Here is a 23,599-nt window from a genome sequence, read left to right on the forward strand (position 1 = left end):
ACAGGTCCTGCAGAACTGAGCCAAATCCTGCAGGGATTGGTTCTTAGTTGACAGGGTGTTCTACCGCACTGGGGCCAGAGCTGAAAATGTCATGGCCCTGGTTGAGGACTGCTGGGCATTTCTAGGTCCAGGAACCTCCAGCAAGTTATTTCCAGTTGAGTGTAACACTCCTCAGGGGTTATATTAGGAGAGGCAGCCCCACAGGAATGATAGTCCCAAACTGTTAAGGCTTTAAAGGTTAATACCAAAACCTTGATCCTGATTCAGTCCTCGGCTGGAAGCTAGAGCAGTCGGTTGAGTACAGGCTGAATATACAATCTTAATGGCATATCTTTTAGAACTCTAATAGCTGCATTCTAGATCAACAGAAGTCCTGCATAGCGAGAGCTATAGCCATGCATAGAAAGAGTTACAGTAGTCTAGTCTGGAGGTAACTGTTGCATGGATCACAATGATAAGGTCAGGGCAAGACAGATATGACTGAGTTCTGAATTTGGAACTGAATCTGGGATAATTTTCTAATATAGGTCCTGATTTGATTACCAGCTATGGTAACATCCTGCTTTCTTATTCTGTATCTGATTTCTCCACAGTTCTTCCATGAGCTTTGTCCTCCAAAGGTCATTACCAACTAGGTAAATAACAAAGTACTTTGATTGATGAAGTTTCAAGCTACCTTTGAAACAATCCCCTATTAATTAGTCTACATAAGCATGTTCTTAATTACAGGAAAAATGAGAAGAAGAATGCATGTTTGTTCCATATGGGAACCCATTCCATTCCCTAGCACTTTGGGCACTTCCGCACATGCAGAATAATGCAATTTCAATCCACTTTCACAATTGTTTGCAAGTGGATTTTGCTATTTTGCACAGTAAAATCCAGCTGCAAAGTGGATTGAAAGTGGATTGAAAGTGCATTATTCTGCATGTGCAAAAGTGTCCCTTGTTTTCATGCATCTACTTCCAGATGATGCATTGTGATTTGTTATCAACAAAACTTTCTTCAGCCCTTGATAGGATGTCAGAGCAGGTCTGATTCAGATATAAAATTTTAAACATTTGGGGGTTTTTTATGGTGAGGGGAAGCAAAGTGCTTCCTTTTAAAGCGCTCAAATATGACACAAGTATTCTACTATGGCAGCCTAGCTCATGAAACAGAATAATGTTGATCATAAAGTACTGGTTGCTATGGGGATGCAAAGCCACCACTCTTAGCCTGAAACATCTAGTAAGCAGGGTTGATGTCAATAACAGTTCTTATTAGGATAGCAGTCAACTTAAAAGGTCAACAAGAAGTAAATAATGTGTAAAAGGCATTGTGCAGAACTCATAGGAGCCAGCGTGGTGTAGTGGTTAAGAGCAGGTGGATTCTAATCTGGAGAACCGGGTTTGATTCCCCACTCCACTTGAGTGGCAGAAGCTTATCTGGTGAACCAGATGTGTTTCCGCACTCCTACATTCCTGCTGGGTGACCTTGGGCTAGTCACAGTTTTTTGGAAGTCTCTCAGCCCCACCTACCTCACAAGGTGTCTGTGTGGGAGAGGAAGGGAAAGGAGCTTGTCTCCTTACAGGAGAGAAAGGTGGGATATAAATCCAAACTACTACTCCTCTTCTTCTTTGGGACTAGCATCTAATTATTTACTTGGTTCATGGAGAGAACAACTTCCACTGAGAGGAAAAAAATCTTCATGTAGTGTGGGAGAAATCTGCGTTATGTCATTTCTGTGGACAGCAGAGTCCATTAATGGGTCAACAATGCAATAGGACTGGATTGAAAAGCAGAGTCTTGAAGATTATGTGGTCTGGACATTAGGGAGGGTGACAAAGTACCAATACAACCATCAAGATCTGCAGCAGTGAAGATATGCCCTGAAAGGGAGAGAAGAAGAAACCTTAGCATTTCGAAAGAACTGTTACCATTCTAAAACATAAATACACCAATAATTACCAATAATTATCCATCTGAACAATCACTGTTCTTGAGGTGCTGTGTGGTTTCCAGGCTGTATGGCCGTGTTCTAGCAGCATTCTCTCCTGACATTTCACCTGCATCTGTGGCTGGCATCTTCAGAGGATCTGATCTGATCCTCTGAAGATGCCAGCCACAGATGCAGGTGAAATGTCAGGAGAGAATGCTGCTAGAACACGGCCATACAGCCTGGAAACCACACAGCACCTCAGTGATTCCGGCCGTGAAAGCCTTTGATAATACAATCACTGTTCTTACTTTGCATACATTTGAGAATTCCATAGAAGTGTTACAAATAGTCTGTGCTTCTTGCATTGCATTGCTGTCGGGATCTATTATCTGTAATTACATACAAAACAGTTAGCTTAATGTTGTGGAAGACATGGTCACTTTTTTTCACAGGAGCACCATTTCATCTTTCAGTTGTAGGGTGGATGGTATAAAGAGATTTCAGTAGTTATATATAAAAAAGGAATATTAAAAGCAAAGATCAAAGACCTGCTTTGAATATACACAAATATTAGTAAGAAAAGCAGGGATTTAAAGAATATAATACTTTAAATATTCCATGAGCAGAGGCCAAGTTCACCCAGTTGTGTAGATGTGGTTGCATATGGGAGTGTCAAACATTAGCAAAGCCACCTCTCTTCCACAGAAGTGTCTGCATTTCATGGATCTTCTTTCCTTCTTTTACATTTCTACTTTGTAGCCTGCATGCTTCCTTAAACTTTCACTGAATGTTTTTTTTAAATTGCAAAGTCTTGCCAAGAAATTTTAGACTCTAGGAAAGTGACATGGACAATTCTATGTTGCAAAGAATCCCTTTCCCTGTACATGGTGACAGAATATAGAATCATATTGTAGGAAGATTACTGAAAGGAACAAATGTAGATATTGCACTGGTACATAGAAAACAACAAAAGTACGTTTTCATTTGGGTCAACCAAAATATCACAAAAGAGTCAGGGTAAACATTTAGTTTCCTTAGAACTCATCATCAGGCTGGATGTTAAGATTATTTTTTTTAAGCTGAGGTAGAGAGGAGAGAAAAGGATGTTTCTGGTTGGAAAGCCAGGTATTTTTAAATGGAAAAGTGGCAGTTCTGAAACCCCATGTAAGATTAGATAGATCAGAGGTGTCCAACTCTGGCACTTCAGAAGTTCATGGACTACAATTCCCATCAATCCCTGCTGGCATGGCTTTGAAGACATGAAGAGCAGCACATTCGGGGTTCCGTAACTCTACTGTTTGTGCTCCCTGCAGAGGAATGCAGAAACACACCATACATCTCTGTAACAAGCACTTAGAAGGTGACAATACATGACTCTTGGACTATATTGAGAGTCACAGTAGCCAAAGTTTAGGCCCTGCCTATTTCTTTGAAAATCAGCCATCTACTGTGTTCTGCACTTCGGAGATTTTGGTTAACTTCTTTTCTTTTTCATCTGCTGTGAAATTCCCGTGGGCCTGACAGCTTCAATATCCTCCACAGTCAATCTGAGGTTGTTTATACCCACCTGCACAAAATGAAGCATCTAAAATTCATTCTCTGCTTTGAAAAAAATCCTGATAAGGTTTCTAAGTTGCTTTTGAGTTTGTTCTGATTAATGAAACTCCTCCACATGAAAAGGATTCTGTCAGTTGAGGTGATGATTGGATTGCCTCCCCTTATAAAACATATGACTAAGATGCTCATCTGGTGATGCTGTACTAAGTGCTGTGATTTCCCAGCACTCATTAGTAACACATTTTATAAGAACAGAAAGTGTTAACTATAGTTTCCCTGCAGTATGCTCCTTAATCATTGCAGCTTACTGGCAGAGGAGCTTTTGGGGTGGCTCGTGTGTGATCACAAAGAGAATCAAAAGAACTATGTTTAAATTGCTATTGCTATCTTGCTATATATTTGGTAGGAGAAGAAAAGGGCTGCTGGATCCCTATAAATCCAGATGAAAAAATATGTGATATTTCAGGTGCAGTACGCATGCATTATTTAAAAAGAATGCAGGATATCACTACACAAATCTTTTACATATACATAATCTAACCCTGTACCTATCCCACATAATACATTGCATAAAATTTAACCAAGCAATCAGCTTTTTGATTCCAGTTTTACTAACTCTAAGAAACCCTTGTGTGTTGTTTCAGATCACAAATTTTACTGATAGGAAATTGAGGCTAAAAATAATGACTTTCCTAATGACACAAACCAAATTAGTGAGTGGCTAAACTCAATTTCCAAAGCTCTACTACAGCAATCAAATCAAGTCCATTGAAACTGGCTCTATAATATGAGCTAAAGATTGGCTGTATTCAGCTGCCAGAACCCTCAGCTTTTGACAAGAAAAAGCACAAATCCTCTTGCATGCTCTCCACCCCCGAAGCTGCATTCAAGACGACAAACCAGGAAATCTCCATCGAACCATTATTTCTTGCAATATCCAGGGTAAACACAAAGTATGCCTGTTTTTGCTCTGTAGTGAGTTCAAACCCAGAATCAATAGGGGATGCTCCCTTGGCAGGGAGACCTGTACCTTTTTCCCAACTCTATTTTAGAAAGAGTTATTTCCAAACTCACAATGGAGGGGTCCAGTGGCGTAGTGCCCATGGGATGGTGGGGGGTACGACACCCCGGGTGGAGCAGTGGTGGAGGCATGGTCAGACCGTCGAGGTGAGGTGGGGTGGGCAACGCTGCAGAAGGGGCACAGGGTGCATGCGTGCCCCAGGCGCAGTTTCCCCTCGCTCCGCCTCTGGAGGGGTCTGATACTCAGTCCTATGCATCCTAGAAAAGGGAAGGTATATCTCATTTCTGGTCACAGAGCATTTGCTCCCAAAGGGTCCTCTCCTGCATCGTGATTACTCCACCTCACAGCATGGAGGATCAGGAATCACTAGCTTTGTCAGATAAATGCTATCTTTGGCTTGTAGGCCTTCTATGTGCAAATCTTACACCAGTAAATGGGGGCGGGGGAGGAAGAGAGAGAGAAATCAACTCTGGGTGTCTGTAAAAGGGGTGAAACTGGAAGTGTTTCCTTTACACATTATGTTTAAGCATTTGCTATTTCTAAAGGATAAGAGGTTCTTGGTATGATCTATAAAGGTGCATCTTGCGAGTACATCCAGTTTTCATGATACAATTGATGGTTGATTACTTTTCCCTTGTAAAATGTCTAAAATGTTTTTGAAATGGTTATTTGATATGTAACCATGGTTACCCCTCCTGTCCCACAGTTGAGACTCTCTCGTCCTAACAGCCTTGATGCCAGTGCCGGATTAGCCTAGAAGCAGAAGTAGCATGTGCTATGGGCCCCACATTAAATGTCTGCAAGCTGTTAGGTGAAATCAGCATCTTACCATATTCTCACGATCTGGCAATGCTTCCTTGCTTATGACATTTGAAATTGAAACCGACTAGTAGTATTACTGTAGTGTCAGACATTTGTCATATTATCTGGTGTATAGCAAATGAAAAAATCGAATTACTTTACTATGCAAGTAAATTTATGTTTTAACATTTATGTGATAAAAAAAAAAATTGGGACCCCTATGTAATGTATGCTGCAGACCCTGCAGTAGCTTATGCCAGGCCTGCTTGAGCCCTTGGCTACACGTGACCTCTGTTTTTTGTCATATAAGATAGCACTCGTACTGGTGTTGCAGGTTGGAAGGACCAAAAATCGGGGAGGGGTCAGTTATTTCAGGGCAACTGTCTTGCCCTCCCTCTCTTGGTCACTCATGCCAGGTCCACTTGATGCCCTACAACAGTGGTGGCGAACCTTTGGCACTCCAGATGTTATGGACTACAATTCCCATCAGCCCCTGCCAGCATAGCCAATTGGCCACCTCACACCTCACAGCATGGAGGATCAGGAATCACTAGCTTTGTCAGATAAATGCTATCTTTGGCTTGTAGGCCTTCTATGTGCAAATCTTATACATTGTATTTTTGCAGGGTCCTAGTCTTATTATTGATGGACCTGGCATTACACAGCATCAGTGTCAGAGAAGGGTTAACTTGCCTAGCCTCCCCACAGTCATATCATGGGATGGGAGGAAGGGTGGAAGAAGGCCAAGTTTGTCCATATCTTCAGTCTCTTTAGTTAATCACATTTCTGCAGTGTATCTGCAGTCTCTCTGGCGGATTCCACACAGGCCACTACAGCGGCTCCCCACCGGCATATATGATGCCGGTGGAGCCCCACAGCTGTTCACATGCTGAGGTCCACATGGAGGCACCCCCATTTCATTTCCCCACACTTACCTTCTCTCCCTGCGGTGCTCTCCCTGCGGAGGCACACCCATACTACCCTCCGACCCCCAGGGTGGGGCAGAAAAGGAACAGTGCTGCCTCAATATGGAGTCGGCAGCCATGTGTACAGCGCCCCTGGAACTGTGTTTTTACCATTCCAGGGGCGCTGTTTTTGGCCCGTGCGGACTCCGCCTCTGAGAAACCACACAACATGCATAAACTTTCTTTCTAGCATGGCAGCTGTGACTTCACCAAGGAATACCATTCCCAATTTCCATATCAGAACAAAACAAGGAGTGATATCAGACCTGAAAATCCAAATGAGCCCTAGGGATCTCATTCTGAGAGCAGGAAAATGTATATGCTCTACAATGGTTTCCATGGCAAGTAGGCCTATCAGAGAAAGAAATCCTCATAATAGGAAAACTGTAAACCTTGATACTTGGAGTTTAAGCTGCCACACTACTGGAGGCTTTTCCAGCGTTTCTTTTAATTTGAAACTGTTATAGTGCTATAGCTCAATATACAATTCTATAAACAATATGTGTGTGTGTGTGTGCGTGCACTCCAACACACGCCAGCTGGGTGACCTTGGGCTAGTCACAGCTTTTCGGAGCTCTCTCAGCCCCACCCACCTCACAGGGTGTTTGTTGTGAGGGGGGAAGGGCAAGAAGATTGTAAGCCCCTTTGAGTCTCCTACAGGAGAGAAAGGGAGGATATAAATTCAAACTCTTCTTCTTCTTCTATAAACAGGAAAATACTGCTGAATATCTAAAACAAATTTTTAACTCCAGATTAAAACCATAAAATAAGTTTTAGCTACTTGATTTAAAAATAGATTTAGAATGGAATTACTCTGCATAGGATCCCACTGTTAGTAATCCAAAGCAGGTATATTCAGAAGTAAGTCCCCTGTTCTTAGGATTGCAACCTCAATTTCCTACTTGCTTCTCCCTTTCTTTAATATTAGCACACCCTAAGATATGAATTTCTATATCCTGCATATGAAAGTTAACCCTAATCTGGGTGACCCAAACTGGCTCAGTCTCATCAGATCCGAGAAGCTAAGCACAGTAAGCGCTGGAAAGTATTTGGACGGGAGGCCACCAAGGAAAAACAGGTTTGTTAGGCAGAGGAAGGTAATAGCAAACCAACTGTGCTCATCTCTTGCTTTGAATATGCTATGAAGGGTCGCCATAAATCAGTTGCAACTTAACAGCACTTTATACACCTGTGCAGTTTAAAGGTATATCTACCCTCAGAAAGAAATGAAAGAGGACATTAGTTTGCTTACTCAGTTTCTTAGAGGAACAATCTAAACAAATTTATCCAATCAACATGCAGATAACACACAGCATTTAGAAAACCCTAGGCTGCATGCACAACAGAGTCCCCCCACCTAGACTTCCAAATTGCAGCTGTCAAAAAAAAAGCACCCAAACATCATCCTCTTATCATTCACATTCCTGCTTTCCCTATCCCTACACTCTTCCTCAAACCTGTTTTGATCTTTCTAGAGAGAACACAGAAGAATCTAATTAGTTAGTTGCCTGGTATAGAGAATGTGCATTTTCAAAGGTCCTAGCCCAGGGGTCTGCAACCTGCGGCACTCCATATGTTCATGGACTACAATTCCCATCAGCCCCTGCCAGCATGGCCAAACTCTTCTACTAGCCTAAATCTACCAGGGGGTTTGTAGTCCACGAACATCTGGAGAGCAGCAGGGATTTGTAGTCCACAAACATCTGGAGATGGGATTTGTTGTCCATGAACATCTGGAGAACCGCAGGTTGCAGACCTCTGTCCTAGCCATAGCACCATTTTCCTTGCTTCAACTCCTTGTAACCGCCATTTCCATCCCATTACACCACATGGTTTTCTAGATTAATTGCAATTACCATCATTTGTATTATAACTTTATTATCATGATCTGCTAGTTCTTCTGAATTCCCAGATTATGTTTTAACACAGGAAGTTTCTAGGTCTTTTTTGTTGCAGTGTTATAAAGCACCTTGTCCCTTATACCTACACAATATAAAGGGCTAGAGATGCACTTAAACATTAAAGCAGAAAATTGAAATTATTTTACTAGTTTACTTCTCACCTTTATTTCCAATGGGGACTCAAAATGCCTTAAATCATTTCACTCTTTTCCGTTTTATCCTCCAAACAACCCTGTGAGGGAGATTAGATTGAGCATGTGTGAGTGACCCAAGGTCACCCAGCAAGTTTCCATTGCAGCCTGGGGATTCAAACCTGAGTCTTCCAGATCCAAGTCAGACACTCTCACACCACACTAGCCTACTTAAGGAGGTGGCAGTGTAACACTATCTTTCCCCAAATTTCTGAATTTTAAAAAACTGTGTTGCTACCCAGCAATCAGTCACACTTTTCCTTGCATTTCATAATGTTTTAAAAACACTCCTGTCTGTTAGACTAGGTCAAAACATTCTATGGAACTGATATTAAAAATTATGGAGTCCCAGTAATTTCAAAGGCAGTTCCTACCTTGCACAAAGCTATGACAGAATTCATAATAAAAAACCAATTCTTAATAAAAAACCAATCACAAATCTAAATGCTGTCTCACTTAGAAAGAATACTATTTTCCTATGCTTGAGGGAATTTACATGGAAAAGCTACACCAAACGTAACTTTTAAGGAAGGGTGCCTAGGTATGCAGCACTCATTATGGCTGTATGAGGGTGTTTTGATTCCTAAACTTGAAAACTCAAGTGACAAACTAACAATAATTAACATGGACCACAATCCACTTGGAAGTTTTCCTGTGCAGAATTAACTGAAACTAATGGGAACAGCAGATATTTTTGGAATGTGTTGAGCCCTATGAGTCACATCTGTCTGTCTTCCACTCTGCCACTATTAATACAGACCAAAATTAACTTCCTGTAGCAGATGCATAATTTTCCCTTATGATAGGATTGCCTCATGGACTTGATTCTCTCACTCTAAAAAGCTCTCCAAAGCTTGTTTAATCTTGAATGCTCAGATATACTCTACAGATAGAAGCTGATAGAAGAATGAATGATCTTTACAACAGCAAACTTCTTTATCAAACAACAGTTTCAGCCTTCCAAAAAACACTTCATGGCATTTTTGTTTTCAGAGTATAGTTCTGTTTAGTGGGCACCTTTGAATGGGTTTAAATTAACGTGAATTAGCTAATTTTTTTAAAAAAATGAAAATTTGCCATATGTGCCAAATGAAATATGATACAAAATTTAGAGAAATGTCTACCCTTTAAAAAGACGCTACGTAAGTCCACACTGAATACTTAACTATATCCTGCATTACGACTTCATTTACTCATATTTTAGGTATGCCAAAATATGTCCAAGTCTCTGATATTTTGGAGATAGTTTGTGCAAAACTCATGCCTAACATTCAATCCACATTTAAAAGAAATCCCTATTCTGATAGAGCCTTCTCCCTATTGTAGTTCAAGTTGCTAACTTACATCCATATAATCAGAACTGGCCTTTCATGAATTCTCAAAGCCCCACCTCCCTCAGGCCCCTTCCGCACATGCAGAATAATGCGTTTTCAAACCACTTTCACAACTGTTTGCAAGTGGATTTTGCTATTCCGCACAGCTTCAAAGAGCACTGAAAGCAGTTTGAAAGTGCATTATTCTGCATGTGAGGAATGAGCCTCATACAGTCATCTGAGCATGAGGTATTTTCTGTCCTTTGCTGCAGCTCAAGGGAGAACTTGCTTCATCACATCACAACTGCACTGTCCCTGGGAAAACACCTCCTTTTGGTATTACACAGTGACAATAATTCAGAACATAAATGGCTCCTTTGGGATGTTATGCCAGCAAGTTACGCCTGTTTCTTGAACAGGCTTTAGAAGGAAAAGTAAGGAAATCATATCTCATTGTGTTGGTGAGTACTCTAGAAGAGTCGTTCAACATATACCCCAGGCGGCTCCAGTTTATACAGCTTTGCAGTAACTGCTATGTAAGGATTACAACCCAGATGTTGTATGATATTTTATTAGATATCTGCTTCTGTACATCTGTGAATGAATAGGGCTGATTCATTGTATTACTTTTTTTTTGTACATAGAGGTAATTTTCTATATGCGTGTGCTTTACAATTTGAAGAATGATTACACTAGCATCTTTGTTTACTCCAATACACTTATTAAGAAATGGATGTGAAAACTGCATTCCCAGCATACATATCTAAAGGAAAGCTTAGTTTATATTATAAAATACATATATGTGTTTGTAATCACAACAATAAGTCTTTTATTGGCATAATTCGAATAAAACAGAATCATAAAACAAATAGGGACCAAAAAAGCCCCTGCAGTCAGAAGAGCAAATCGGACCTCAGAAAAGAAACAAATATGTTAACAGTACGTGATCTGTTGCAGAAAGTTTTCTATCACTTTATTAAACACAGGATCAGAGCTATTCAATAACAGCGGAATTTTCATGAAAGGATCTCTGTCATCAAAAAGCAGAGGAATGCACGGGGAATATTTGGCTCTTTGTACTTAAGACATAACAAAAGTGTGTACTGAACAGATTCCACCTGGGCTAACGAACAGGAGCATAATCTAACCACCTGATCCAGCCCCTTGTATGTGCTTCTGAGGACTGCTGAGGGCATGACATTAAATCTTGCTAAAGCTGTAAGTAGGATTAAACAAGTGAAATAAATATTTGGCCTATATTTGGTGACTATATTCAAATGGAATAAAGAGGCTCAGGGAGAACAATTATTTCTGGCCATCACCATTAGGGATTGGAGTTCCCAATGGAGGAGGTTGGATTTTAAAGCCTCGTAAGCCTCCTTAGCTGAGAGATGGTATAAGGACTCCTTCTGAAGCCCAATGGCTTCTATTTTCCTTTGGACTACAGAGAGCCAATGAGAGAATTTGGCATCTTGGAGCACACGATACAAAAGGTATGGAGGACTGCTCTGATGGCATATTCTTAACCAGTATTTAAAGGTTCTCAGCCAGGCTAATGTCCCAAGGGTAGACTGGCCTAGTTCAAGATAGAGAGCAGCCAATGGCACACAGTTAGGGAAGCCCATAATGTGATGGAAAAATTTGGATTGTACCATTTATCAAGGGATTTACCACATTAATCCAGACTGCAGCTCCGTAAAGTAACTGGGGGCCTATTTTAGAATTAAACACTCGCAGTGCAGCTAGAATATATTGATTTCCCATCCTTAAAAGAAACGGGAAATAGCATTAGAAGCATTGAGAGCAATAATACAGGCTTAAGTAAGATGTGCTCTCCAAGAGAGATTATAGCTGAATAGGATACCTAAGTACAAAATGTTTAACTTGTTCTAGGCAAGTACTGTTAATATTCCAGTTGTATTTTTAAAAACTGTCTTGCAAAAACTAAGACTTTAGATTTAGCATAATTAATTTCCAGTAGGTTATTGTGGCAATAGTTGGCACAGCTGTGAAGTAATCTTATGAGGCTGATCTTAGACAGAAGGACAGTATCGTCAGCATACATCAGGACAGAAATATGAGAGGAGCCAAGTTTAGCAGCGTGACTATTGATGTTATTGAGATAAGAAGTTAGTTCATTCAAGCAGATGTTGAACAGGGTAGGCACTCAAGCAGATGTTGAACAAAGTAGGCATCCTGTTTAACTCCACTGAATGTGGATATCATGGGTCAGATGTACTTGATTACACTTGATCTGACAGCTTGTATTTATGTGAAGTTGTTTAATTAAAAACAGAAGTCTTTTATCAATATTTAGTGCAAAAAGCTTCTTCCACAGGATCTCACAGGAAATCCAATCGAAAGCCTGTTTTAAATCTAAAAAAGCGGTATACCATTTCCTTTTATCTAGGTGTATAGCTTTGTTTGCAAGATGAAAAAGTGTAAGGGCATGATCAAATGTGGTTTTGCCCTTGCAAAATCCAATTTGTTCTAGGGTAAGAATTTGTTCCTGCGTGATCCAGTCTTGTAATTTGGAAAGGAGAAAATTGGCATAAATCTTACCAGCAATTGACAGGAGACTGATTGGAAGGTAGTTAGACAGCTCCTTTGGATTGCCTTTCTTATATATCAGTACTGCTATAGCAGAAAGCCATTTGACTCGGATCCTTCTAGATTTGTTAATATGAGTAAAAAGGAAAGCTAAAAGAGGAGCCCACCAGCCAATCCTAGACTCAAAGAGTTCAGCTGGGATAGCAACAGATCCAGCAGTTTTGCCAGTTTTTAATTTATTGATGATTGTGGCAACTTCTGCCAATTCTATAAGGGGCCATTTGGGGCAATCAGCTAGCTCAAGTGGTTGTTCATGACCAATCATATAGTAGTAATTATCTTGACCAAAAAGGCCTGAAAAATAATTAAACCATCCAGCTGGTAAAATTGAAATTGAAGGGAAATTGGTAAGCTGGGTAGAATTATTGACTAGGGCCTAAAAGTACTTATGGTTATTAGTAAGGGATGCCTGAAGGAGCTGATGCTATCGAGATTCCATGAATTTTTGATATCTTTGCAAAATTAGGAGACCAAGTTTTGTTTGACATTACACAAATGCACAAAGGCTTCTGCAGATCCAGTAGAACTATAGGCCTTATACGCTTTACATGTGGCCCTGTTGCTTTCGATGCACTCATTATCAAACCAAATATGGCTCCTTTTTTTTGTTACCAGTTGAAATTTTACAATGCTCAATAGATAGCTCAGAAATAGCATCAATAAGTTTCTCATAGTTTGTAATCGCTACTTTGGTCAGATCGTTGTAAGTAATTGCAGTGTTCAGATGGATAAAGGTAGGAAGTACTAGCCACAAGTTAACTTTGGTCTCTAGGGACGGAGATCAGCGAATATAAAGAACCAGAGAGTTAGAAGTGAGAGGCGTCACATCCATAGGCTCGCGACATTAAATTTAAAGAAAAAACATAAAGGCAGGTGATCACTCAATGGGAAGTCATCAACATAAACCCTGTAAATTTGGCTCAGGAGACAAGGAGAAATCAATATATAATCAATTACACTGCAACCTCGATTGGATAAAAAGGTATAATATCCAAAGTTATGAAATCAGGTTAAACCGTTAAGCCATAGCTTATTAAACTGGGCTGCCAGGTAGTAGTAAGTAAAATATCAGGTAGTAGTAAGTAAAATATGGACTCTTCATTAAGGCCCATATGGGTTAGAAGATTTGAAAGTTGGTTTCCCACTCTGGTGTTGAAATCACCAGCTAGCACAATTTCAGCTGTGGGGTAGATCTTCTTTAGAGAATCCATATTGGTTATGAGAGAGTTCCATGAATTATCCAGGGATTTACAATCTGAAGATGGAGGAATGTAGACATTGAGAAGTATGACTGAAGCATGTTCACAAGAGAGCAAAACTGCCTGCGCAATTGAAGAGCAGGCAGCTTGGTAACGTCCCTACCTTGATGTAATTATTAATAAATATAGAAAGGCCCCCAGAGAGGTAGCCACCATTGGAACGTTTGATGATAGGTAAGGAAAATGTCTGATAGCCCACCTGGCACAAGGGTTGAGCTAGACCATGTTTCTTGCAAAATAATAATCTCAAATTTCTTCAGATAGTTCAGGAAATAATCGTTGATTGACTTATTGGTCCTGCCCACAATATTCCATGAAAGGACAGGAATCTCTCATGCCTCCTGACGTCAATCAATCAGTTCCAGCACCTCAAAGCAGCTGTTGTCATGTTGAATACATCCATTAGGTGTTTCCTGTTTATTGTTAACCACCTAAAGGGTAAATGTAGCAGAAGAGTCAGATGTAGCATCCAAATTTGCCACTATAAAGGTGTCATGGTTTTCAGTGTTAAATTGTTTTTGAGTGGCTTGATGCAAAGCCGGATAGGAGGTTGAAGTCAAAACAATTGGATTGTTCACATCTGTACATATCTTGGTGGAAATAACTGAGTATGTTAAGATTTGATAGACTCCAGTCTGTCCACAATGTCCTTTTGATTATTATGTGGGAGATTCTTAAAGCCCTCTGTCACTTCAGTCTCTTCACAAGTCCAGATTAGGGGAGACATCTGATGTTGGAGTCTGATGAACAGTTATATTAGAAAAATTATTGGCAGCTTCCGGTTCCTCAATTTCTCGGGCCCATGACTTCTCTGAGGTATCAAGATAATAGCGTTTTGGAAAGGATCTTTGTTGAACTCATGCCAATTTCATAGTCACTAATCATGAAATTTCATGGCAGGATTTCTTGTAAAATTTTCCAATTAATGGACTGTCGTGAGCCAACAATTTTGTCTACTTCTCTAAGAATCTCCAGTCAGCCAATATCTCCCTGAGCTTGGTTCTAGATGGTTTCTCATGTCACAGGCAGAGATGTTCGCTGTCAGTTAAGAGGAGTGTCCTTTGAATTGCAATTATGCATCATGGTCCCCAGGTTGGAAGTGCTTGGGTCTTTAAAAGAGCAAGTAAAAATAATATCATATTGCCTTGAGTAATATTCTCTCTGCCTAAGTAGAGCTGACAGAATCTGAGCTCTGAAATCTTAAAATCATCCTTTTATAATGCTTATAAAATGATAAACGTTCAAATGATATAAGGTTGATTTTCCAAAGCGAATAATTTAAAAGCTTGCTGAGAGAGGTTCTAATTTACTGTTTTTTAATCCATTTATTACGATTTAAAAAGTAATCTCTAATTAAAACAGCAACCTCATTTCTCTGCAGGGATAGTGACAATGGGTTTGAATAGCCCTTCTGATTAATGATGTTTCTCAGTTCATTTTGGCCAGGGGGACAAAAGTCACCCACTTGAGAGTAGCCGCCATTTTTAAATGAGTCAAATTTGGCACTCAGGCTGGGTATGTTAGCTGCTAAGACTTTGAATGTGTTCGCAAATTAAAATAGACTCTTTCACCAATAGCTCAGTAAATTGGGGGAGGTTATTGGTCACCTCAGGAACTGTGAAATTTGACATCATTCTACCCCCAATTCCAAGCTTTTCATTAAGTAATTGAAAGTCCTTTAAAACCTTATTATCAGAAGATTCTGCCGGCAGCACTTGCGCAGAGATGTTATCCAAAGGGGCATATCTGTTAGAAAGTGGAATATCATTTAATGCCTCCTCCAGCAACATTTTTCATTTAAGAAGCCACCAATTCTTATCTGTTTGGCTTCTTTATGACAGAATGGAGGAAAGGACGGGGAACGAAGGCGTTTTCTGGCATGCCTTTTTGCACCCATTAAACTGGTGGGGTGGAGGAAGATATATAGCCAAATAAAATACTCTGGAAGGCCCTGAACAACAGAAGTCAGTCTCTTGGAGACAAAAGGTCAGCTTTCATTAGCATACATAATCCACTATAACAATTTGTCTCTGACAGCAGCCAAGTAGATAAGTAAACAATAACCAACTCCTGAGCTGACAGCCAAAACCTCTCAGGAAGAAGAAAGTTTGAAAAACAGAAACACAGTAGAAAATGCAGTTAAAAATTCCAGCAAGAAGAGACCTTGAAATTAAGCCAGGGAAGATAAAAAAGAGCTCAGCATTAATACATCTCACCACCGAACGCCATCTTCTCTCCTCGATGTTCCTCTACAAATAAAATAGTGTATAATCAAGGTACAGGTAACACAGGTAATGCCAAAGTATAATACATTATGTAATAATTCAGGTAATTTGCTCCTGAACTTCTTTTTTTTTTTTCAAATTGAAAAGTAGTTTCAAGATCCTGGGATGGAAGAGGAAACAGCAGCAGGGGCAAGACATGTGATTCTCCTTTCCCATTTGGTTACTTCTCAAAATTTATCATTGGAGCTGCTTTTCCATCAGGGACCTGAATCTTCTATTTTTCTCCATAGGTGGCAGGTGACCTGGCTGGCTATTTTGAACAGAAAAGAAGACACTAATTGAAAATACCTCTCCTCATGCATCTTCATGAAGCTGCCTTGCAATTAAAAAAGCAAGCAAGCAAACAAACAAAAACCTTGGGATAGTTACATGCTTCGTCTGTATCGTTTAGCTTGTCCCTGATGAGAATCAGCCCTTCCACTGGATAAGACCTTCTATATTGAACTGCATTTGTGGAAGAGCAGTATTAAATCCCGTGTTTTAACAGAAGCATTTGAAGTTAACGAAAACTGACCAACATGTCATTATGCCCAGCAGCATCGTGCCAGAGAGAGAGGTGGGAGGGAAGATGCCGTTTCGGAACTTTACAAAAATGCTCGAGACAGAGCAACGCCCCACCCGATTTGTCCCATTTCAAAGGAACGTGAGATCTCTTGAGAAGTAAAATAAAAATGCTGGCATAGATCAAGTGAGTTCTGACTCAGGAAAGCACATGCTGGAATAAACGGTTTTCGTCTTTTTTGTTTGTTTTTTTGGTTTTCGTCTTTTAAGATGTCGCTAGACTCCTGTTTTGTTTCCCTTCCACAGACCCCAGGACCACCTTATGCACGCTTATTTGAGGATATCCTATTAACACCAATGCGACTTTCTCCCGAGTAAACTGGCTCGGAATGAGCGCAGCAAACAGCACTCGTGCATGGCACTTGCGCAACTTGCTCTGACGTTCACCACCCTCGACACTTCGGGCTTCCGTACGCCCGGCTGCACGGCGCCTCCTCCCACCAGGCGGGGGCTGCGGCGCGTAAGCCACGCCCCTCTACTACGCGCCTCTATCTGAAACCCGCCTCCTCGCGAGGAAGTCACCGACTCAGCAGCTGAGCTCATGAATATTTAATTAGCGTGTTCAAAGCGTGCCGTTGTCACGGTAACCCGAGGGCCTGCAGTTCCACCAAACCCCGCCAGTGCAGAGGGTAGCGAGCATCAGCCGGGGCCGGTTGGACCGATTTCGCCGTGAGGGGGGATCTTTTTGTGTCTTTCTGTTGCTTTCAATGCTGGGGCAGCCGGAGCGGGGGGGGGGGGGGGGGTGTGCAGCAGAAATGAATCTGTTGCCGTCTGTTTGCAGTAAGAGGAAATGAGAAGGAGGTTGGCAGGTGATGCCAGTAAGAGTGGGAACAAAAGGGGTGAGAGGCCGGAAGGGATCCTATGGCCGGATCGTCTGCTTGTGGTGAGAATTCAGGCCTGCTGCTTTGACCTGGAAGAGTTGCTCCTGACACACTCTGCAACATGCGCTCAGAGGCTTTTTCTTGCTTTATTTATTCTCGGGCGGGCCATTGACATTTGCACAGTTTCAGGATGGAGGAGCCGTATATTGTCTTTCAGTTTAGGACGGCAAACACAACACTTTGGGTAATGATTTTGTTGACTAAATATCCCATTCAAATATCCCATTGAATGGGAAGCGTGTTTTCTGGTTAGAGAGGTAGCGGTTTCAGTTCATGCAGCCAGAATAGATACTAACAAACAGCTTTGTCCCACCCTAAAGACTGATGAATTTATTGTGGTTGTTCTGCGTCAGAAATCAGTTGGTCAGATTTTTTTAAGTATCCAGAATACATATTGAGAATACATGTATGGAGACAATTGCGTAAAATGTGTTGTTTTTTAAAAATTGTAGCAACACTAGAAAATATTACTGCAAGTAAATGTTAACGTAATAATGTGGGAACAAGCTTGTCAGTTACCACAAGCCTGGCTTGCCTTGTCCCTTCCTGTAGAGGTAGTGACAAGAAGCAGGGCTTTTTCAGTGATGGCACCTCACCTATGAAATGCCCTCTCTTGCCTAGCCCTTACTGTACAGATATGGGTTGATGGCCACCTGACTATTTATACTAAGAATTCTCTTTCCCCTTAATTTCTTTCTTTCTTTATTGCAGGAAACCCTCTTATTAGAAAGAAAATATCAGTAACTGATGAGAACAGTGCACTTGCCGGTGGATTTTCTGTTGGAAATGAGTACTGCTTGATGGATAATCTACCAGATAAATAAGAACCTCAAACTGAGTTTATGGTAATTAGAAGAATAATGCAATGGAGCAAAAATGTTACAGAATAAAACCAATGAGGAACCACAGTGCATTTTAGTCCAAAAACTTGACATCCTTTTCAAAGACCAAAAAATATTGCCATTATGGACTGCGAGAAGAAATAGATGCAGGTACATAAAATTAATGGTAAATCTATTCTTTCTCAACAGGAAACAACATTTTCTTAAATACTATTAAATTAGGCCTTGTGACATAATTTTATTTCTACACATTTCCAAAATACAAAAATAATTGAAAATCATTTTTTTAAAGTTACTTTAAAATATTTGTCTTTAGAGTTGTATGCTGAGGGAGTAACTTTTCCATTTCTAGGTGTTTTACCTGCTTTATAGGAGAAGAGTAGCCTGGAGGTAATATTTGTTTTCTGGACTCAGGCTTTAAAAACTTTAGCTTTATATGTAAAGTATCCTTTGTTAGTCAAAGAGTTCTCCTCCTGTGTCTTTCAAGTCCGGAACCTAACTGCCTCACTGCCTTACACTCTTTCATTGGTCCAGTTGACAGTCCTTTTTTTTTAAAAAAAACCATTGTAATTCTATTGCTCCTCCTTTCTGTATTGACACATGGTGATTTCAGTAACAGGTTCCTCTGAAAGATGAAGCACAGAGAAGTAAATCCTGTTTATAATATTATGATCTTCTCATTTTCAGAGAATATTTGGCACTCATTGATAGAAGCTTCATATCTTTTTCTATCAGTTTATGGTGTAAGATAGTTCCTTGGTTTTTTTTAACCTAGGAATAACAATTTGTCCAGACTACCCAGCATTAATAGCTATTCCTCATGTGTAGCAAAGAGCACTGCCATTTGCTTTCAAATTGATGAAGGCAAGGAAATGGTTCAGAGGAAAATGGATTCTTCAGTTGTTTTTGCAATGTAAAAGAATTTGTTTCTTTCTGCACTCTTTGTTTCCTTGCCTTTGTTTTGCCTTGGTATGTGTGGCCCACTCCTTTTCTTCACTTTCAAATAAATGAGCCAATTTTGGCTATTGTATATTTTTCAACTTTGAAACTATTATTTTCCTGAGAAGTATTTAAATAATGTGAGAGGACATTGCTGCTACTTCTGTGTCATCTTAAGCAAAAATGTGGCCATGTTTGCACATATTGCTTTGACAAATGATATTTTAAGACGTATAAAAAGGTGGCAACTTTCAAAAACTTTTGTTATCCATAAGACTATTTTATAAACAAATGCATGTGAATTATACAGATTTCTTGTTAGATTAGTGGCCTTTTTTCTTTAAAGCTGGCCAGTGTTAACCCACAGAGGTAAATTTTATCCTGTATGTGTGCCATCCCAATAAGTCACTCAGGCTGAAATTCCTTCTCTGCTTTCTATATCCTAGCTCAGTGATGGCGAACCTTTTTGAGACCGAGTGCCCAAATTGCAACCCAAAACCCACTTGGCAAAGTGCCAACACGGCCATTTAACCTGAATACTGAGGTTTCAGTTTAGAAAAACGGTTGGCTCTGAGGCATGCATTACTCGGGAGTAAGCTTGGTGGTAATCAGTGGCTTTGCTTTGAAGCAACCATGCAACTCTTCCAAAAGGTGAATCACAACCCTAGGAAGATTTACTCAGAAGCAAGCCCCATTGCCAGCAACCAAGCTTACTCCCAGGTAAAGGATCACACTTAAGTTCTTCGCATGAAAATCAGTGGGGTTTAACAGCACTTAACAGGGTTACCTACACTGCTTCCCCAAAACTAGGTCTTAGGTTTAATGCTAATAATCGAGCCCAGTGGCCCAGGCCAGCCTAGATGTGTGTGGGGGGACGAGGACTCTGTTTGCGCATGCCCAAGAGAGGGCACTGAGTGCCACATCTGGCACCCGTGCCATAGGTTCACCATCACTGTCCTAGCTTCTGCCTGAACTAAGTTATTATGCAGGTGCTTCATTCTCATGTGTGTCATATTTCTAGACTAAGTTTGAATGTTTGTAGTGGGTTTTCTATTGAATGAGTACTTACAGATTTTTGGCATCTTCTGAAATATAAATAGCTGTGCAAGGTGGGGAAATTTGGGATTAGGAGAGGGAGGCTTACTCTTCATCATGGTCCTACCCTTGGTAGGTTCACACGGAGGGGAGGAACATATGAGGGGGGAGAGGGAGAGAATGTGCCTTTGAGTGTACTTAATAATTCCAATCAACTGTCTCACTACCTCGAGTATCCCTACCTCCTATACATAAAAGGCAATTAACTAGGGGGTTACTATTAATGTACTACCTTTGTAGACCTTCCTCTGAATTTTGAAAATGGGGAAAGAGTTGGCTGAGGTATCTAAATGTAATGGGCATTGTACTGTTTTCAGGGGTCACAGTGCTAATGGAAACTGGTCTTTTTTTTCTTTCTCAGGGTTAGAGTCTACAGCCACAGTGACCGTTGGATTTATATCTCATTACACTGTCTTGGTAGCTGAACATCATCTGGTCATCTGAAGGATATTTGTACTTGCTACGAGCACACAGGTAAGACATATCTCTTGAAGAATAGTGAAACTGTTTAAACACTGACCTTCATAGTGGAGTCTACCTCTCTATTTTAATTTTTCTCAGTGAGTAAAAAACCAGTGTCTGGTAAAACAAAGAAGAGATGTGTGGTGTAATACATAAAGAGAGACTAGAATTGTTCTTACCATTAAAAACTGACAGTAGTTTCCTGTTCAGCTGCCTAAATATATATTTTTTCCAGATGAGTATATATTTGGGACACTTAGACAAAATTACACCTGAAATGGTATTAATGACTCCCTGAGAATTTTCAAAACCAAACTATTCATGTTTTCATCTTTATAGAATTTTTTTTTGTTAAATGATGGTACTACCACTTGGGCAACTGCTGTTACTTGTATGTGTGAAAGTGAATGAATATATACTGTGGGAATAAGTAAAAATCCATAGATTGATTTAGTCCCGGTGGACTAAGAGGAGATCACCAGGTTTTCAAAATGGTGTTTTAGGTCTATAGCAGTGGTGGTGAACCTATGGTACGGGTGCCAGAGGTGGCACTCAGAGCCCTCTCTGTGGGCACACACAGAGTGCCCCCCCCCCCCACACATGTAGGCTGGCCTGGGCCGCTGGGCTCGATTATTAGCATTAAACCTAAGACCTAGTTTTGGGGAAGCAGTGTAGGTAACCCTGTTAAGCGCTGATAAACCCCACTGATTTTCATGCGAAGAACTAAAGCATGATCTTTACCTGGGAGTAAGCTTGGTTGCTGGCAATCTGGCTTGTTTCTGAGCAAACCCTCCCAGGGTTGTGATTCACCTGTTGGAAGAGTTGCATGGTTGCTTCAAAGCAAAGCCACTGACTACCACCAAGCTTACTCCCGAGTAACGCGCGTCTCGGAGCCAACCTTTTTTTCTAAACCAAAACCTCAGGATTCAGGTTAAATTGCCGTGTTGGCACTTTGCAATAAATAAGTGGGTTTTGGGTTGCAATCTGGGGACTCGGTCTCGAAAAGGTTCGCCATCACTGGTCTATAGTATATAGAGAAGGTTGGTTGCTGGAATAAAGCTACTGTAAAACTTATAACAAAATAGATAAATGTATTCATCAGACAGAACGGGAGCTGCATGATCTAATGGAGAAATGCCATGCTTAAAATAGCTCAGGCTTCATCAGGAAAAAGAGGATTTAGGACATTTGTTACAGATTTGAATTTGGCTGTGTTTCCATAGACAACTTTGTGGATTCCAATACAGTTCACTTTACCTTTCACAAAGAAATTGTTTTATAAATGCAGTTCAAGGCTAAAGAAATATGAACATATTTAGTTCAAAGATATTTTCCATTGCTTTTTCATTTCTTTGAGCTACACCCTGTGAAATATGAAGACTTTCACGTGTAAGGTAAAATATTTTGGTATTCCATATATTTTGTAGTTTTGGAGTACTTTGGCAATATTTATTTAAAGGTCCTTTTATGCTATCTTTCTCTGCAAACAAATTTAAGGCAGTGTGCACAAGTTTTAAATCATAGCAATTAGAAACACCAGAACACAGTACCAACATTTTTACAATAAGTGAACTGTTTGTCCCATCACATAAATTTGATGGGCAATTAAGAGCCCTTTTAAATATTTTTGTTTTGCATAGTTGATTAACTGTTAACAAAGTGGCATCTTCCTGACAAATCAGGGAGGCTCTTTTATAATACAGGTGCTACCACACAGAATGAAAGCTGACTGCAAGAGAATGCAAGAAGGAGGCACAAGTAATATTATCTTGGATGCTTTCCGGTTGGTACCTTGCACAATTAGCTTTTGGTGCAGAACTATTTTTTTCCCGAGCTTATCACTGTTATTTCTGTCTTCATCATTTTCAAGTCCCCACATGTAATGATGACAAGTGTGGTACTCTTCACATGGTCCAGTACTTACTCAGTCCATGTGACAGAAGTAAAAGCTGTTCAAAAATACTATTTGATAGTAGAAATTGATTGTATTTTTATCAAGTTTATTGAAAACTGAAGATGCCATTAAAACATTTTCATTTGGATCCAGTGTGATGCAAGCTCCAATCCACTCATGTAGTGGAAGTGCGCTACCTCTGGCAGTCAAAATTTGACTCCAAAGTGGCACTGGACAGAAATATTGATACCTGCAATGGGATGGGAAAACAGGCAAAAATTCTCCCTACCTCCTCCAGTTGAAAGCAAGCATTGGATCTAACCCATTAAATCCTTGACATTTTACCAGTTCATTGATCAAGAACATCAAGTACCTGTTCTGTACCACTTTCATTTTCAATAATAATACAAGAGTTCTCATGGTACATTAGGATTTGTTATATTTTTAGAGGCTACAGCACTTGAAATAGACTCCTCTTGTCACCAAGAAGCTTGCTTGATGATACAAGTTCTTTCCATCCCTGCATGGGATCATTAAACTGCAAAGGGAAAGTAATATTTAAAGAAAACTCTTGTGGGTGTAGTCCTATGTGCACCTGTTTTATAATATAGGGCCCCTTCCGCACACGCAAAATAATGTGTTCTCAAACCACTTTCACAACTGTTTGCAAGTGGATTTTGCTATTCCACACAGTCTGCATTATTTCCATTATCCTGTAGCGTGTCTACTTCTCAGCACCCCCAACTCATGCTAAGCTTAGCTTCAGCTGGGTGTTCCTGGGTTCTGGCTTGATCATCATTTCCCATCCTGCTTCACATGCTTTACCTTCTGGATCTCTTTGGATTGTTACCTGAACTGCTGCCTATATGCCCAGTTTGACCCTTCCATTGCCAAGTGACCCTTCCTAACCTTTGGGTCTGCCAGAATCCCCCTCTAACCTCCTTGAGGTCTCTTTCTTCTCTCCCTCTTTAGTCTTCTGCTGTTTGAGATGGGCATGGTACTGTGTGGATAAATACTTTGTAAATGCTGCGAGTTAAGACAGAAGCCCATTTGCTCTTTGCTATTTTTGTACTGCAAATTATTTGAATATTATGGAGTACA

At 40.4% G+C, this 23,599-nt stretch overlaps 1 protein-coding gene across 4 annotated transcripts in view; it reads left to right on the forward strand.

Moving 5' to 3' along the window:
- Positions 1–16,933: 16,933 nt before the first annotated feature.
- The window catches only part of LRRC56 (leucine rich repeat containing 56), a 47,471-nt gene continuing 40,805 nt past the window's right edge, over positions 16,934–23,599 (forward strand). For 2 of the 4 annotated variants that reach the window (XM_048486696.1, XM_048486699.1), the window contains exons 1-3: positions 17,065–17,268; positions 17,978–18,258; positions 20,504–20,616. The gene's annotated coding sequence lies outside the window, so the exon portion shown is untranslated. The other 2 variants (XM_048486698.1, XM_048486697.1) reach the window with 2 other exon arrangements.

This window comes from Sphaerodactylus townsendi, linkage group LG02, assembly GCF_021028975.2.
Source record: "Sphaerodactylus townsendi isolate TG3544 linkage group LG02, MPM_Stown_v2.3, whole genome shotgun sequence".
In the NCBI taxonomy this organism is placed as follows: domain Eukaryota; kingdom Metazoa; phylum Chordata; class Lepidosauria; order Squamata; family Sphaerodactylidae; genus Sphaerodactylus; species Sphaerodactylus townsendi.